We start from the raw sequence: 15899 nt of genomic DNA, 5'->3' as shown, positions 1-15899 counted from the left end.
AAAAATGTTATCCTGATATCGAAAATAAGCAAAAGATATTACTTATTGTCACATATATTAAAAAAATGAAAGATAGGAGAAGTATAAACGTCAAAATCTAATATGAGCTGACAATAAATAGCGTGATAGTATTTGAGAGATATTTTCTCAATCTACTCTCTAAAAGTGAATCAGTGTATTATCACTGAAAAACAGTAAATACTCACTGATTACAAGCAGTTATAAGTACAGCACTGATTACAGTGATAATACACTAATTCACTTTTAGAGAGTAAGGTACTTAAATTTAAGGAACTTTAAGAGAGGGATACTTCCCTAATATTTTAGTAAATTAAGATTATAATAAAGCTCTGCTAAATACTTACAGCAGCATTCCATGATAAATATCGCACGTTCAGAAAATAAACAAATATGTACATACATAGTCTGCAGTTAAATAATGCATATCAAAATAAAATCTCTCGAGATAGTTTATCGCGAGATCGCTGGCAGCGTTATAGCCTCGCTAAAATGATTCATGCTGTCGCGACAAGCTGACTGTGTAAAATTTAAAGTAAACCAATCGTCAAACTGGACATTTTTTGTTTAACCTTTGAAATATAAACCACATGCGGTTCGCGTATAGTGTGCGCTCGATATACATATGTCGGTGAAGCTTAACGTTTTGTGCAATCTCTGACAGCACTCGGACTCCTGGTGACTCGCGATCCCGCGGAAACGGTCGTTTTCCACGTGTCGTTTCGCTTATCTCTGCTGGGAATAGTCGGAAAATTTCTTTCAGAGACGAATTGTGAGCACTGTCTGGGAGCGCAGTCCGCAAATAGTTTCGCATTTTACTACTACTCCACCGACTGCATCGGGGTTACAAACGTTTCCTATTTATGTACGTCCAGAAAAGTTTATGTAATATACTATCTGACACTGTATTCAACTTGAGATATTTTTAAATAGCGAATAGCACTAATGCGTTTAAATCTGATATTTAACACATGCTGCATTGTAGAGAAAAATACTCTTTATAAATGTAACGCATGAGACCCATTATTAACTTAACAGTAAAAATGAGATAGCAAACGGATATAGAGATATTACGATATATCCATTTTAGGTTATTGAATTATGAGATAGAAAGATAGGAAATATAATATCAAACATTTTTATATTTTGATTTTACGAGCGCTCGACAATCATTTGTATGCTTTTGCTTGTAATCATTTGCATAAAATAGATTTCTCGTTTATAATTTTGGAAATTGAATTTGAAATTATAATCTGGTTTTAATCCGTAATTAAAAATTTTTGCATAATAAATGGCCTTTGTGCAGTCATATTTACAATGCAGAGTATTTCAAAAAGTTATTTAAACCATTTTTTGTAGTTAAAACATTTGTTATTTAAAAAAATATCTATACAAAGGCAACTAAAAGAGGATGAATTTAATAAAAATGCAGAATATTAAAAATAAGCATTTAAACCGGTTTTTGTGTTTAAAACAATTATTATTCAAAGAAACACACACACACACACACACACACACACACACACAAAAGCAATTAAAAGAGTATTAATTTAATATAATATAAATAAACAAAACTTTAATATAATATAAATAACAGGTCTAAAAAAAACGTAAAAAAGAAATAAATAAAATAAACTCAAAATACTTTTTCTGATATTTTACTGACTACGTAATAAGAGAAAGATTAATTATATTGATTGCTTATCTTTAACAAGAAAAATAAATATCTAAAATACATATTTCAAGTAAAATAAATAGATATTTAAAATACATATTACAAATTTATAAGATCAACTGAAGAAAATCTTAATTAACAAGAAAATGAATTATTATCTCACATTAACCATTTATAATCTAATAGAAGAAATAACTTATTTAAATATTTTTCTTTTTTTTTTAACCACTTTTTGTACCCTTTGCATTTACGAATGCTAGTTTTGTGAATACGAAAATTCTTTTACTATATACAATATAAGTATCTATATATAAGAGTGTTACGTCAAACTTTCATTTATAGTTTGACTATTCTAAAGCTGTCCTCACGTACAATTAATATTCAGCCATGACATAATAAACTTACACACATCAGTATGAAATGTACCCTTGAGTTTCATAAGAGAACTTTATATATTATAATATATGTGCTATATATGTTTATATAGATATATGATATATAGATATATGTGTGTGTGTGTGTATATGCATGTATGAATGTACATATAACGTGAGACACTTTCGCTTAAGCTTTGGCAATAACGAAGTCAGTACATATAGCTTATCTGGGACTACCTAGAGATAGTTACATCTAACTTACAGAACAGAATTCGTCTCCAAGTTGCATAATATTGTTCTCGACCTGTGAGGCACGTTGCGTTCATTGTTGCAGACCAAGGTTCTGTGTTGAACAGCCTGCTACTACTCGCTTTTGAAACTCCCATTGTAATTTTATACTACTCAGACTAGCGATTGACTACAAATCGGCATTTACTCTTTTAATGTCATTTAATGTGAGTGCTAGATCAATAAAATGATTTATCACATCATATCAATAAACTATTGATTACAATCATCTATGACAAACTGTTCGTATAAATAGAGCTCACATATTTCGCAATTAATTTTATATCAAGTTAATACATGTACAAGTTTGTACATGTATTTTTTATCATAAAAAATATCACCAAAGTTTGATTTATCAAAGAATTGGCGCACGCACATACACATACATTTATTATAATTATAATTATTAGTATTATTATTATTATTATACATATATATATATATATATATATATATATATGTATATATATATATAACAATTATAATAATTATTTAAAATATTTATACGTATATAGAAAGAAAACATATATATACGTACATATAAGAAAAACTTTAGAATTTTTTATTTGCTTATTATTTTGTTTAAATTCTTCTTATTTTTAGTGAAAAATTAAAAAATCAATGGAGAAACTGTTTATTCAGCTTTATAGAGATACGATAGTGTTTCATAAGCATACCTCTGTATGTTTTGTATAATGAATGATCTCTAATATATAATTCTAATATATTTTTTATTTGAGATATATAATTATTTATATTTTAAAATTAGTCTATCAAAAAACAATAATGCATATAAATTTTTCTTTTGTAATATATATAAATCTTTAATCTAATGTATATAATTTTTTTTCTAATGTATATAAATTTTTCTTTTTTTAAAAAACGAAAAAATTAGAATTTATAGTTTACACTATACATCAATATTGAATAATCTTTAAATAAAATATCTTTTCTCTTTATCTTTATCTAAGAAAAAAATTTTGTAAATTACATACCAAATTATCCTCTTCGCATTTGGAAATAGTTCTATTGTTTCTGTATAAAAGCTACATTGGGCACGAACGAAGATTCTATTGTAGAAAGATCGACGTGTTGCTACGTAACGATTATGTGTGCTCAAGCGGAGGGCCATACAATAGCATCTCGGGAAAGGAAACGTTCCGGTAAAGCTTCACTTTTCAAACGGCGTGTGAAACTGTACTAAATACAATCATCGCGTTGCCGATGAAGTTGTTGCATATATTCCATTATTCTATCCAGATTGAGTTTTATCGCGTTCACTCGCGAATACAAAATAATTCCCGAGTGGTATTCACTATATTTTTTACATGACGATTTAACAATTTATAGGAAATATTATGCACATTATTATTATTGCATAGTAAAAATCTATAAAAAAACACAAACTGTTGCAAAAAACATAGACGTGCGTAAACGTATGTATGTTAATTCGACGAGTGAATTGCATCAAATTTTTTTTCTCTTTCAATCAAATGTGTGTTTAATGATAACATTCTCATAATACTAAAGTTCTGTTATGTACACACACAGAGAAAAATGTATACTGTGTGTGTATTCAAGTAAATATTATTTATTTTAAGTATACATATCATAAGTTTGTATGTCCGCAAATATATCATAAGTTCACCACAAGCGTTAAATTTAATTGAATATATTCTGAATTTTAGTAAGTGCAGTATTTTAGTCAAGAATATTAAATTAAAACAAAAATTTGGTTTGCTTACTGCAAGAGTTGGCGTAAAGTAAGTTTGATTTTTCTTTGATACAACTTTACAATATTCTTGAAGAGAAAATAAATTCTTCTTTTGAGTACATGATAATGAGATTTTCTAACACTTGTGATGAGTATATTTTAAGACTATTATCAAGAATATATTCTTTGTTGAAGAAAACTATTACTTAAAAAAAGAAAAATAAACTGAGTAATCGCTTTTCTTGGCAGTAGAATGATATTTTTCTCTGTGCAATAAATGACATTATATTTATGTGAGTGTTAAATGACTTAAAATTAAATAATAAATGTTTCATGTCTTTATAATTTATTATCATAATTATTCCAATAAGTAGAAAGTATCAAAAGTCGGATATTTTCAATGTTATTTTATCGCTTTTGTTGAAAATTTTTAAGCAATTTAAAGTTTCTCAATTAAGTAATTCAATATCACTTTTTGGAATAAATCTCCTCTCGATTGCGAGGTAAATGTGATTGCAAATTTCTCAATTCGTATGCTCTCAAATTGGTTCCATATAAATACATCAGCGAGTATGTTTGTATTTTGCGGTTTCTATTTTCGAATGACCTCTGGATAATCGGTAGCCGCCAATCACTGTACGGTCAATGGGGTATAAATCGTGCATATAACGACATATTGCGGGACAATAGGTTAATTGTCCGGAGGTTGGAATAGGATTTTTGCATTTGTGAAAAAATACAATTTTTTCAGTCAACTAGCAGCTGACTGAAACGCGCCGTGCTCCTTATGCATCAATATGCTCGTATAGTTATGGTGCAAAAAATGCGTGCGTGCAAATGTTACCCTCGTTTGCTGTTCGAAACGAAGTTGTTGAAAAAGCCAGTAATATACAGTTTATCATAAAAGCACTTTACAAAAATATCGCAATCAATGCACGTCAGTTACATTATGCATTCGATTTTATATGGAACAACAGTATATAAGCGCACTACAATGCATAATAGTACCGCTAGCTCGATCTTTAGCATTCGTGTAAATTAATTAGCGCTGCAAATAAATGTAACGTAAATGTCTATTCTCCATCGTTTTAAAAAATATACGTATCCTACAATTTTTTTGTATACAATACTTTATGTATTTATTTATTATATTTTATATATTTTATATAGATATATTATATATAGCGAATCTTTTACAATATATATAGTTTTGTTTAAAATACATATTTTCATTATTTTCATATTTTTACTAAAACTGAGTAAAGTTAGATTTAAATATTTGAATAATCGTAGTAGTATATTTCATTTAACTGTATTTAGTCGTGTGTTAATTCGAAGATATTCTTTAATATATTTTGCTGCAAAAACTTAAAGAAACTTTTTCTATATTTTATATTTTTTATTGAATTTAAAAAAAATTTATATATCATGTATATAAAAAACTGTATCAAATGGCAAAGTATATTTATTTTTTCGAGGATATATGTATACAGATATTTTTTTGCTGATCGATCAGTAGTGGGATAAAAATCATAAATTATTTGCTAGTGTGAATAAAATTCAAAATATGAAAAAAATATTTTTGAAGAAAATTGCTGTGATAACTTGGATAAGGATAATTTAACATACTTCTATTCCTAAGCAGAATAAATATATAATTTTATAAGAAAGCTTGAAAAGCAGCTTAGTGAAAGATCTTGAAATTGTCAGCCAAGTTGAAATATGTGGGATAGTTAACTTTGTCTGATCTTCATCTTAAGCTGCCTTGTGAAAATCAATATACATTAACTGTTGCAAGGACTGTAACTTATTAAAAAAAAAACACACACACACACACCAGATATAAATTTTCCATAAAATACATATGCAATATGTCATAGAGAATATTTTCATTTCAACTAAAAAAATCAGTTATTTTTAGGTAAATTTGATTCGTGGCTGATGCAACGTTAGATCTAAAAGGTAAAATATGTATAGCAGCATAAATAAAGTAGAAACTAAACCAACTATGATTCAATCAGTAATTCAGAAAACAGAAAAAACTCAACAGATTATAACGATTTAATTAGCGTTACAGTCTTTACTATTTATCAACAGAGCGATTGAAAACATTATTGCATATATAATTAAAATAGTATAATTAAAATGATTATATTCACGTAAGACGAATATCTCGATTATAACGCTAATAATTATATCATTTAAGTTAGATGGCGCACTTCACAATGACATCTTAATCCATTTCGACCGGAACACAAAATGGAATTCGAAGAGACGGAAATGAGTGCGGCAAAATCTCGCATCTTAATTGCGTCCTTAATTAAAGAGCTTCTGTTTACGCGCAAGTTGGAGCTTCTATTCTTTGCCGTAAAACACAAAGATTTAAAAGTCATCGGATCTTCTCCATCGCGACTTGTTCGCAGCACTCCTTGAGCGTGATTCGCTTAATAAATTCGTACCACCTAATTAAAGAAACAAGGGATTGTCGACAAAAACTTTAATAGAACAATCAGATTGCCGCATTTCGATGAAGAAGTAGAGTCTTCACGTGCAAAAAATCAACTGAGAATACCATATTTCTTGTCATTATCAATTTTACAAGATTGTAATCCTCATTTTTTATCATATAATCCTTTCGAGAGATTTTGTTATCATATAATCCTCCCAAGATTAATCAATCTAACCGAATTGAATTGGTCTGATCCTGGAACTTAAATTTATCTATTTGCGTATATATTTCAGATTTTAAAATGTTATCCCTTTTATAAGAATATAAAAAAAAAAACTTTGAAATGTATTATGAAAAATTTTATTCTATAATCATAGTATCTATTTTAAAAAGCAATTCGTTATACAAATGCTAAAAATAAATGTATTTAAAAATATAAATATAATAATATCACTATATATAATAATGCCATTGAATATTTAACACACACATTATAATAACGTAAAAGAGAGAGAATGTTATTTAATTAATTTGTTAATGAAGCACAAAGATAATATTTTATTCTAACGATGAGAGATTCTAAGAAACTTCTGAAATCCGTGTGCAAAATAGACCAAAACAAGCAAGTCATCCCCTGTGTAGATTTCGTCCTCATCACAGTTTATCATATTACTTCCTAAGTATAAAGCGAATGTTATACTAACGATTCTACTATTATTTTCTGGCAGTTTCATTTGAAATATTTATATTAAACACAACAAACTTCTGTCGCTCGGGATTAAACAAAATATTATTGTTGTTAACATTGGCATACTAAATTTATGTTAATCTCTCGATGTTTAATACCACAGAGAATACGTTTCATATTTGTTGGCAAATGATTCATCTAAAAGCGGAGATTGAATTGAAACATGCGTTTGTCGAATTTGGTTCAATAGTGTTGCGCAAAGCCGACGTTAATCCCAGATTAGACACAGGAATAATCTCACGCGAAATAGAAACGGGTCTTTGACGTATAAGGTGCGTTTCAGGCAACGAATTAATCACAAATTCGTGGCGTAAAACGTGGCTAATCCATTAAAATAGATATTTTTTATGTCGATATTTTATGCAGATGTGTGCTGTTTTAAAGCTTCAATTCTAGAAATTCAATTAAGCTTAATTATATTACAGAGCACAACGATGTTAATGTTCAATCATTTGGGCATCGAGAGACTGAATTCTCTTTCGGAATAAAACTCAATGAAGACAGCCTCTCAAAGCCTTCACATGCAAAAAATCAACCGAAAATACCATATCTCCTGTCATTATCAATTTCATGAAGTTAGAGAAACATTGTAATCCTCACGTTTTTGCTATCATATAATTCTTTCAAAGATTAATCAATCTAACCGAATTGGATTGGTCTGATCTTGAAACTTGAATTTATCTATTTTTGAATAAGAGGTGAAGAGAGAGTATTTACTCAGTTGTTAAAGTTGTAAAATTTCCAAATCATAATTTTCCTAATTATGCTTGAAAATTTGAAATTTTGTTTAATTTTAATCATTTTTAACGTTTTTTTTCACTAATTACATTTTTAATTATATAATAGTTTGAATTAAATCAATGTGTCAGTTTTAATGCAAAATTAAGCATCTCACGTTTCATCTAAAGAATCATTTAAATTAAAATTTTATTTACATAGAATTCATATAATTAGTAGTTTATATTTTTCATTAAAATATCCTGTGAATCTAATTTCGCAAATTTAATTTTACATTGGCAAATCTAAAAATTTAAAAAAACTTTTCTGATATATAAAACTCTCTACTTTCTATTCATTTTATATTATATATATATATTATATTATATATATTTTATATTATATATATTATAACTGCGTCATTATTACGCTATTCCTTCCAAAGAAATTCCACTAATAATTTAAAGATAAAACTCTTCAATCTTCTTAAATAAATGAACACCAAAGCATTCCTGTGTAAGTAGTATGATAAACGTAGTTAATATTAATAAATTCCCATCATTATGCTCGATATGAACGTAAAATTTCCAAAACAAATGCATTTTATAGAAACAAATGTCCAATCCATCCATTTTTTTACAAAGCTAATGTTTGACAGTTGATAGTAAAAAAATTTCATCTGTCAATTCGCCTGTCATTTCGTCTTTAGTAACGTTATAATGTAATGACTTATAACCGCTAGCAGTCTGAAAGAGTTGGTATCCATGAAAACGGAAATAAAAGTTAGATGCATCCCGGCGAAGGTTCGCAAGGTGACAGACCGCCGTTCGTCGAAAAATAACCGAGCAATATTTCCTGTCAACTGGATGTATGTGAACTCGTTTCTCGTACAAGTTTCACGCTATAAGAAATCGACAAAATTCGTTTAAATTTATGTCGTAGTCGAGTGTCAGCTTAGGAGAACACTCGCCCTGATACTTTTCCGATTAATCATCTGAATTAATCGAAAATGATATGCTTTCTGGGACACTAATTTTCGATCATATTCCCATGACTAATTATTTTTAATATTGTTTTTTTAAAGAATGAGCTTTCTTAAATTAATCCGAATTAATAAATTATGATAATAAGATCAAAAGAAGTGCAAATTTTAGCACTAAGATAAATGTTAATTATCTGTTTTGTTGTTATGTGAAAATTTAACATATTTTTATAAGAATTTTTATCTTTTTATAAAAAAGATGCAAAGAAAAAATTTCAAATCCAAGATAATGTTGTACTTTTGATAATTAAAGTATTAAAATGATAAAATGTATGAAATACGTCAACCTGAAGAAATATCTAAGCGTTTTGAAATAGTGAATAATTTCACATTCAGCCAAAAACTCTGCACAAGTGCCTCCCTGAAATATTTTTATATCGTTGACGTTCCTACAGTACGTGACCCAATCTCATTACAAAGGCGACGTATCTTTTGTCGATGCATAAGAACAGACAAGTTAGGTAAAGAAAATTACACTATCACAGCTTCGGTTTTTTCCTATCCTTAACGATGCGAACACCGGCTGGCGGGAATTGAATTTTTTCCGGGCAGTACCTCATCGAGACTCATAAAGAAACGATAGGTTGGAAATCTTTTGTACTTTTGGCACGACAGAACATTGGCACTGGTATATAGTGATAAAAGTGACCTTGGCCTTTTGGCACAAAATTGCGAAGGTGTTTGTCGCATCCACTCCATGACCATGTCGCACCTATCGATATGTTACGTCACTAGCAACGAGTGCAAACCTCTGATAAGCCTGACCTATATGGCGTTTTTCTACTAGCGCATTCGAAAAATTAAAAGAACTCAATTAAAATAAAATAATATATACTATTATATACTATTATATTAATAATATACTATTATATATTATTATAAATATATATTACGCGCGCGCGCGCGCACACGCACACGCACACGCACACGCACACGCACACGCACACACACACACACACACACACACGTAATACATTATGCTAAATTTTTCATGAACAAATAATAAATCATATTTAATGATCTATTAAAGAAAATATCCTGTATATTGCTTTTATATTGACAATATAATTTTTATAATACAAAAATATAAAATTATACAAAATGTTCATAATAAATCAATATATAATTTACTTCTTTTTTAATTTATCATATATATGTAGATTATTTCATGTATTTTTCTAATTAAAATTAGAATAATTTTTTAATTCGGTTCGTTTATTTAATGCAAAAAAATAAAATTAAAAAAGAAGGATCTTCCTGAAAAGAATAATTATTTCAGTTTTTACAGTACCTGTTTCAATGATTTTCGCGGCATTTATAGTAAAGTCACGTGAAGATGAATTTTATATTCATGTTGCACATTAAATCTTTCCTCCATGTCGGATACAGACCCATTTTTAATTGTGAAACTTTTTTCTCTGAACGAGTTATTTATTCAGCAATTAGAACATACGGTTATTTTCTCATTTCTTTCAATCGATTATTCAATTCTGATATCAGTCTATTTTACTTCTTTGATAGCTATTAAAAGTATTTGAAATGGCTCTATCAGGTGTATCTCGTAAAAACTTCACGGACACTCGAAATACTTCAGATAAAGAGTTTCTCTGCGCTTTGTTTATGGAAGGCACGAGAGGTTGGCTCGCTGATACACACATTCTCTCTTTACACAAAAGGTAATTCTCCCCTCAGGCGCATGCAACGGGAGTGCGCTTTGCAACGGGATTTCTAAAGCCATCTCTACCTAACTAACATTATGTGTATTTATATCATATTAATTTGCCGACGTATCGTTGCAAAAGATTTTATTTCCATACTGTAAATATATGGAAATTACTAACGTTGAAACTCATTCAACGTTAGATAAATAATCCATTAAATACAAGTTCTGTATTTTTTAGTTTGCATAAATTTATCATATATATTAAGGAACACGATTGCATTTATCTACGTAATAAATTTACATAATAAAAATACGAACAAATTTATTTTTAGGCTATATAAAATATAAAATAATCGTACACATACCACTACGGTTCAATTTTCTGCAAAAAGTTAATTTCTCCCTACGTGCAGAAAAAATTTATATATGTTAATAAAAATTTGAATATTATGTGTTATATAATTAATCGATATAATTTTAAACTGAAGAGTGAAGATGTTTAAAACTTTTTTAACCTAATCGTCTGTAAAGAAACGAGAGATTTTCCTTAGCAGATCAAAAGATTCATCGACTTCTGGAATTGAAAAAGTTTTAATCTGTCTTTCTCTAAACCCCAGAACATGTTACCAACTTTTCAGTTTATATAATCTATCTATATAATAGTGATTAGTGATGGAATTATATGACATTGATGCGTTTCTATTAACTTTAAATATTTATATCTTATTTTATTAGTTTTGCTATATTTTATTTTTTATCATCTCTTTTTATTATCTGTAACCATTTTTTAAATATTATTACGAAGCTAACGAGTACGGGAACATTAAAAAACAGATTGTTAATCATTTTTAATCCATTAAATCCATAAAATCTTAAAATGTTTTGCATAATCCCAGAAGTCTTTCTTCTATATATATATATATATATATATATATATATAAGAAAGACTTCTGGGATTATACAAAACATTTTAAGATTTTATGGATTTAATGGATTAAAAATGATTAACAATCTGTTTTTTAATATATACATATATATATATTGTTACGTCCCTGGTTCGGGTCGCGGTCGAGTCCGTCGTGGAACGAGAAGAAGTCCGTTGTCAAGAGGTTGTTGACAGCGGCGGCGGTCATTTGAGTCTGGAGCCAGCTGTCAGGCTGTGTGGACGCGTTTCTCTTACGAGTCGATCCGTGTTATTATTATTGTGTATTTACGTTCTGAGTTACCGTTTGTGTTGTAATTGTGCAGTGCATTAAAGTTCATTAGTTTCCTTAAGTGCTTGTTTATTTAGCGCGTCCCGCGAGCGGCCGATCTCTTTACCGTGCGACTTCGATATCTATCGAAGTCCCCGCCCCGGGCGTAACAATATATATATATATATATATATATATATATATATATATATATATAAGCTATTTCTAAAAATTTAAATCTGCTATAGACTTAAATAAACTTCCTAGACATTGTTAAAATTGAGCGATAGAAAAGATTTACAGAGATAAGTTATTCATGTGAAATTACTCTAATTTTTCAAGAAGTTATCATTTTATGCACAGTCAAATTACATGCAAAATAAAAACTTCTACGAAAAGTTCTCATTGAGAAACAACATCGTATGCGACGCTAACGACGAAAATTAACGCTTCTTATCAAAGAAGAAGTCTTCGCCAGTGAACCGATCTAGATCGGGAAAATTAACACGATTAATTTAAGCGCAGGCTCGTTGACTTGTAAAATGTAAATCAGTTAGCAAGAAATAAGACAAAAGTTTTGAAAATAATGAATGTAGTCTAACTAAATTTAGATTAGGAAGCAGAAGCACAAAATGCCGTTTTTCTTCTATTTCTTTTAGAACTTTATATAGCATCGTGAAAGTTCCAGGGAACTTGACAGCTATGTCGGTCGACGGCGCATCATTTCTCGCGACAACCTCATGCGACAACCTCATGCGAGAGTTATTAAGGACTTTATCTTCCTATAAACGACGCCTGATAGATTGTCCAGTGCGCTTTCGAGTGTGCAAAAGAAATTTTTCATTAGAAAAATTTCAAAGAATCAAAAACAATGACGAAAAAGAAGACAGCGAGAAAAAGGGGAAACAGGACAGATAAACATTTATCATCGTGAACGAGTTGTAAAACGATCAAAATAGAACATTCTTATAAAGACTGAAAGAAAAGTTATTATGTCAGTGAATGGTCTTAAATTTACATTCGATTAACACATGTGAGATCCTTACACGAATTCAATATCTTACTCTTTTTCGTATTGTCTGCAGCTCCTTCTCCACTTCTATATTATTTAGAAGTGCTGTTCTACTTGATTTTATTGTTTCCTTATATCGAGTTAATTCTGAATTTTCACTTTTATATTATAGAAATCTTCGCATTCTCTATGAAAAATATTTTTCAAAAATTTAGATGTGATGTATGTATGTGTATGTATACCACATTATAAGTATATTATTTTAATTATTAATTTAATTATATAAAATTAATTTTATTTTAAAATATACTACATTTAAAAATTTGGAATCCATTACGTCAATTACATCCTAATAATTTTATTTTAATTTTGTTATTATGTGTCTTTTTATATGTGTCAAAAATTTTTATAAACATCTCAATATTTCTTCCATAAAATATACTTTACACGATGTATATTATTATATATTATATAAAATTCTTTTCTTTTAAAATTTATTGTATTATTCTATAAACATACACGCAAAATAAGTCTTCTATTAAAAACGATGTTTTTATTTAACTTGCAGAGAGTTTGAAGAAGACAACTATGAAGAGTGGAATTTAAATGATAGGAAAAAATCTCGCAGCAATCCCTCCCGGGTAAACTGCTGTTTTCGTACATCTCGTCCAATATTTCACATGTGCCCAATATGTTTTCACAGTCTTTTTTAACCACTGAACTAAATTTTCTCTCTTTTTTTACAATGTTAAAGGTGACTGGTAAATTTCAAGAGGGAGCGAAGCGTATCCGTGTTTTCCGATTCACTGATGGATTTCAAGTTCCATGCATTTTCTCTTCACTCTTTTAGATTCCTCAATAGCTATATGCGCTCAACAAAGTGTCGTTTACACTTTTCGAGACTTGTCATGTTGCATGCAATAAACTATACGAAACAAAAATGTTAATTAATTTATGAAGCAAATATTAAAATGCTATCTCCTGTCAATAAATTTTAAATATTATAATAATCTACCTTTATTTTTAAAGAGAAGTAGCACGTGATCCTTTTTTATTTCTTTGTCTTTTTATGACCACACAAATTTTATCACGCAAAGACATCAGCAATTATGAAGTATCTACGAAAGCATTACCTTTTAATAAATTGTCTTTATCATCCATATTGATTCGACAAATCCAAGTTTTCTGTCAATAGAAAACGTACAATAGAAAATTACTTGAAGGAGTGCATTACGCTTTATAACCATTAGTTATGTCAATTTCATATGTTCACGTTTCTTTTTGTTCTCTCTTATCCATTTCATTTCTCTTGCAGACATTCGAGGACACTTAGCTGCGCGAACATGATATCGCTTTTACTTTTATAGTGATCAAAGAATCGCTGATCGCATTTGTCGACAAAGTAAAGCGAAATTTTTCTCACATGAATGGCCACGATAACAATAGAAGACTTGGTGATCGATGCAGTCTTATGTGTGACTTTAATCCTTTAAAACTTGAATTATGAAACTCTAACCCTTTTAGTTGATAAGTCACATATTGTCGCTAAAACTGATTAACCGTAAAAAAAATTGTAAACTCGATAAAATAAATGTATAATTTATAAAGAATTTCGAAAAATAAACGCTTAAGTATTATAAAGATACATAAGAAGAAAAGAAATAATTAATAATCTCTATAATATAATGATTTAATTAAGGAAAAAGTACACACACACACACACATATACATACATACATATTATTGCATCAGTGAATCTATTTCGATATATGTCAAAGCGAGCAACGCAACTATCTGAAATTCACGAAATAAAACCATGTCACTCTCGCACGCTTTAGCAAATAATGGAACACGCATTAAAAAGGAATGGTTCATTAATTTAATATCTTGAATGAGAATATTCGAATGTGTGAAAAGCAGAACTATCCACGACCGAATTATTTAACAGTTATCCCGAATCTAATATGTTTGCTGTTGTTTATAAATAAACACCTTGACAATGCATTTAGAGATTACCTCTCAGAGATCTCTCAGATATAGCTTCGACACAGGGAAATCCAAAGACCTAACAATATACAGTGTGTGTATATATGTATATATATATATATTGTTGGGTCTGTAGATTTTATCCCTGAAAGGGAGAGGGTGGCATAGATATATATGAATACGTATGTGTGTGTATGTCATATTCATACAGAATGCTCCTTTATAGTAGTTTGTGCACGCTTTTGATAAATTTAGAATCTACTTGAAAATGTAAGTAAAATGAAAAATATGATTGTGTAAAAACCGTAATATTTTATTGCACGTGCATAAACATAAATAAATTATTGACTCAATATACAGAATAGATCTTCAATTCCTTACTTTAAAATTTTCTTCTCACACAAACAAATGTAATAAAATATAAGTAGACGAACATTTTCTTATATACATGAAAATGATAAATCTTAAAAAAATAGCAAGTTTCTAATCCACTTTCTTCAATATCTCTTGTGTAATGTGATCAAGATAGAATCAATTTAAACAATGTCGCTCGTATTACAAAAATCTCAAAACCATCGTATCGCATTGCAGCAGTGTACTCGCGGTATTGTTATTAACGGCATTATTTCTCAAAAGGACACCCAAGTTGAAAAGCCGCAAGTGTGAAGAAATTCGAGTCCTAAAGCTGTAATGTTTCGTAGCTAAAATAGCGGAAACAATCCTGCTGGATTTACGGAGTTTAAGAGCTATTCTAAGGTCTCTTGGGTGTGCGACGCAATGGCCGCAACTAACGCAGCTGCTAGAGAACGCAACAGATGGGACACACGATTTCTTTCCTTCCTATAGATAGCCTACCAATTAGAACAGATATTTACAATATAGACGGAATGTTGCATATTATACTACTGAGATTTGTACACATTTAAGCAATTTGAATTTTAGTTGAGATTGATGAAAAATATAAAAAATAAAAAAATTCTAATATTTAAGTTTAAAATGAGAAGCTATTTATAAATT

At 29.1% G+C, this 15899-nt stretch overlaps 1 protein-coding gene across 13 annotated transcripts in view; it reads right to left on the bottom strand.

The window, feature by feature from the left end:
• Nmdar2 (glutamate ionotropic receptor NMDA type subunit 2) overlaps nucleotides 1–15899 on the bottom strand; it is a 303165-nt gene that overhangs the window by 146851 nt on the left and 140415 nt on the right. The window lies entirely within an intron of this gene.

The sequence above is a fragment of the Camponotus vicinus genome, unplaced genomic scaffold (assembly GCF_025532165.1).
Source record: "Camponotus vicinus isolate PSW18456_S1 unplaced genomic scaffold, iyCamVici1.0 SCAF_4, whole genome shotgun sequence".
Taxonomy (NCBI): Eukaryota; Metazoa; Arthropoda; class Insecta; order Hymenoptera; family Formicidae; genus Camponotus; species Camponotus vicinus.
This window is presented reverse-complemented; position numbering and strand designations above follow the sequence as displayed.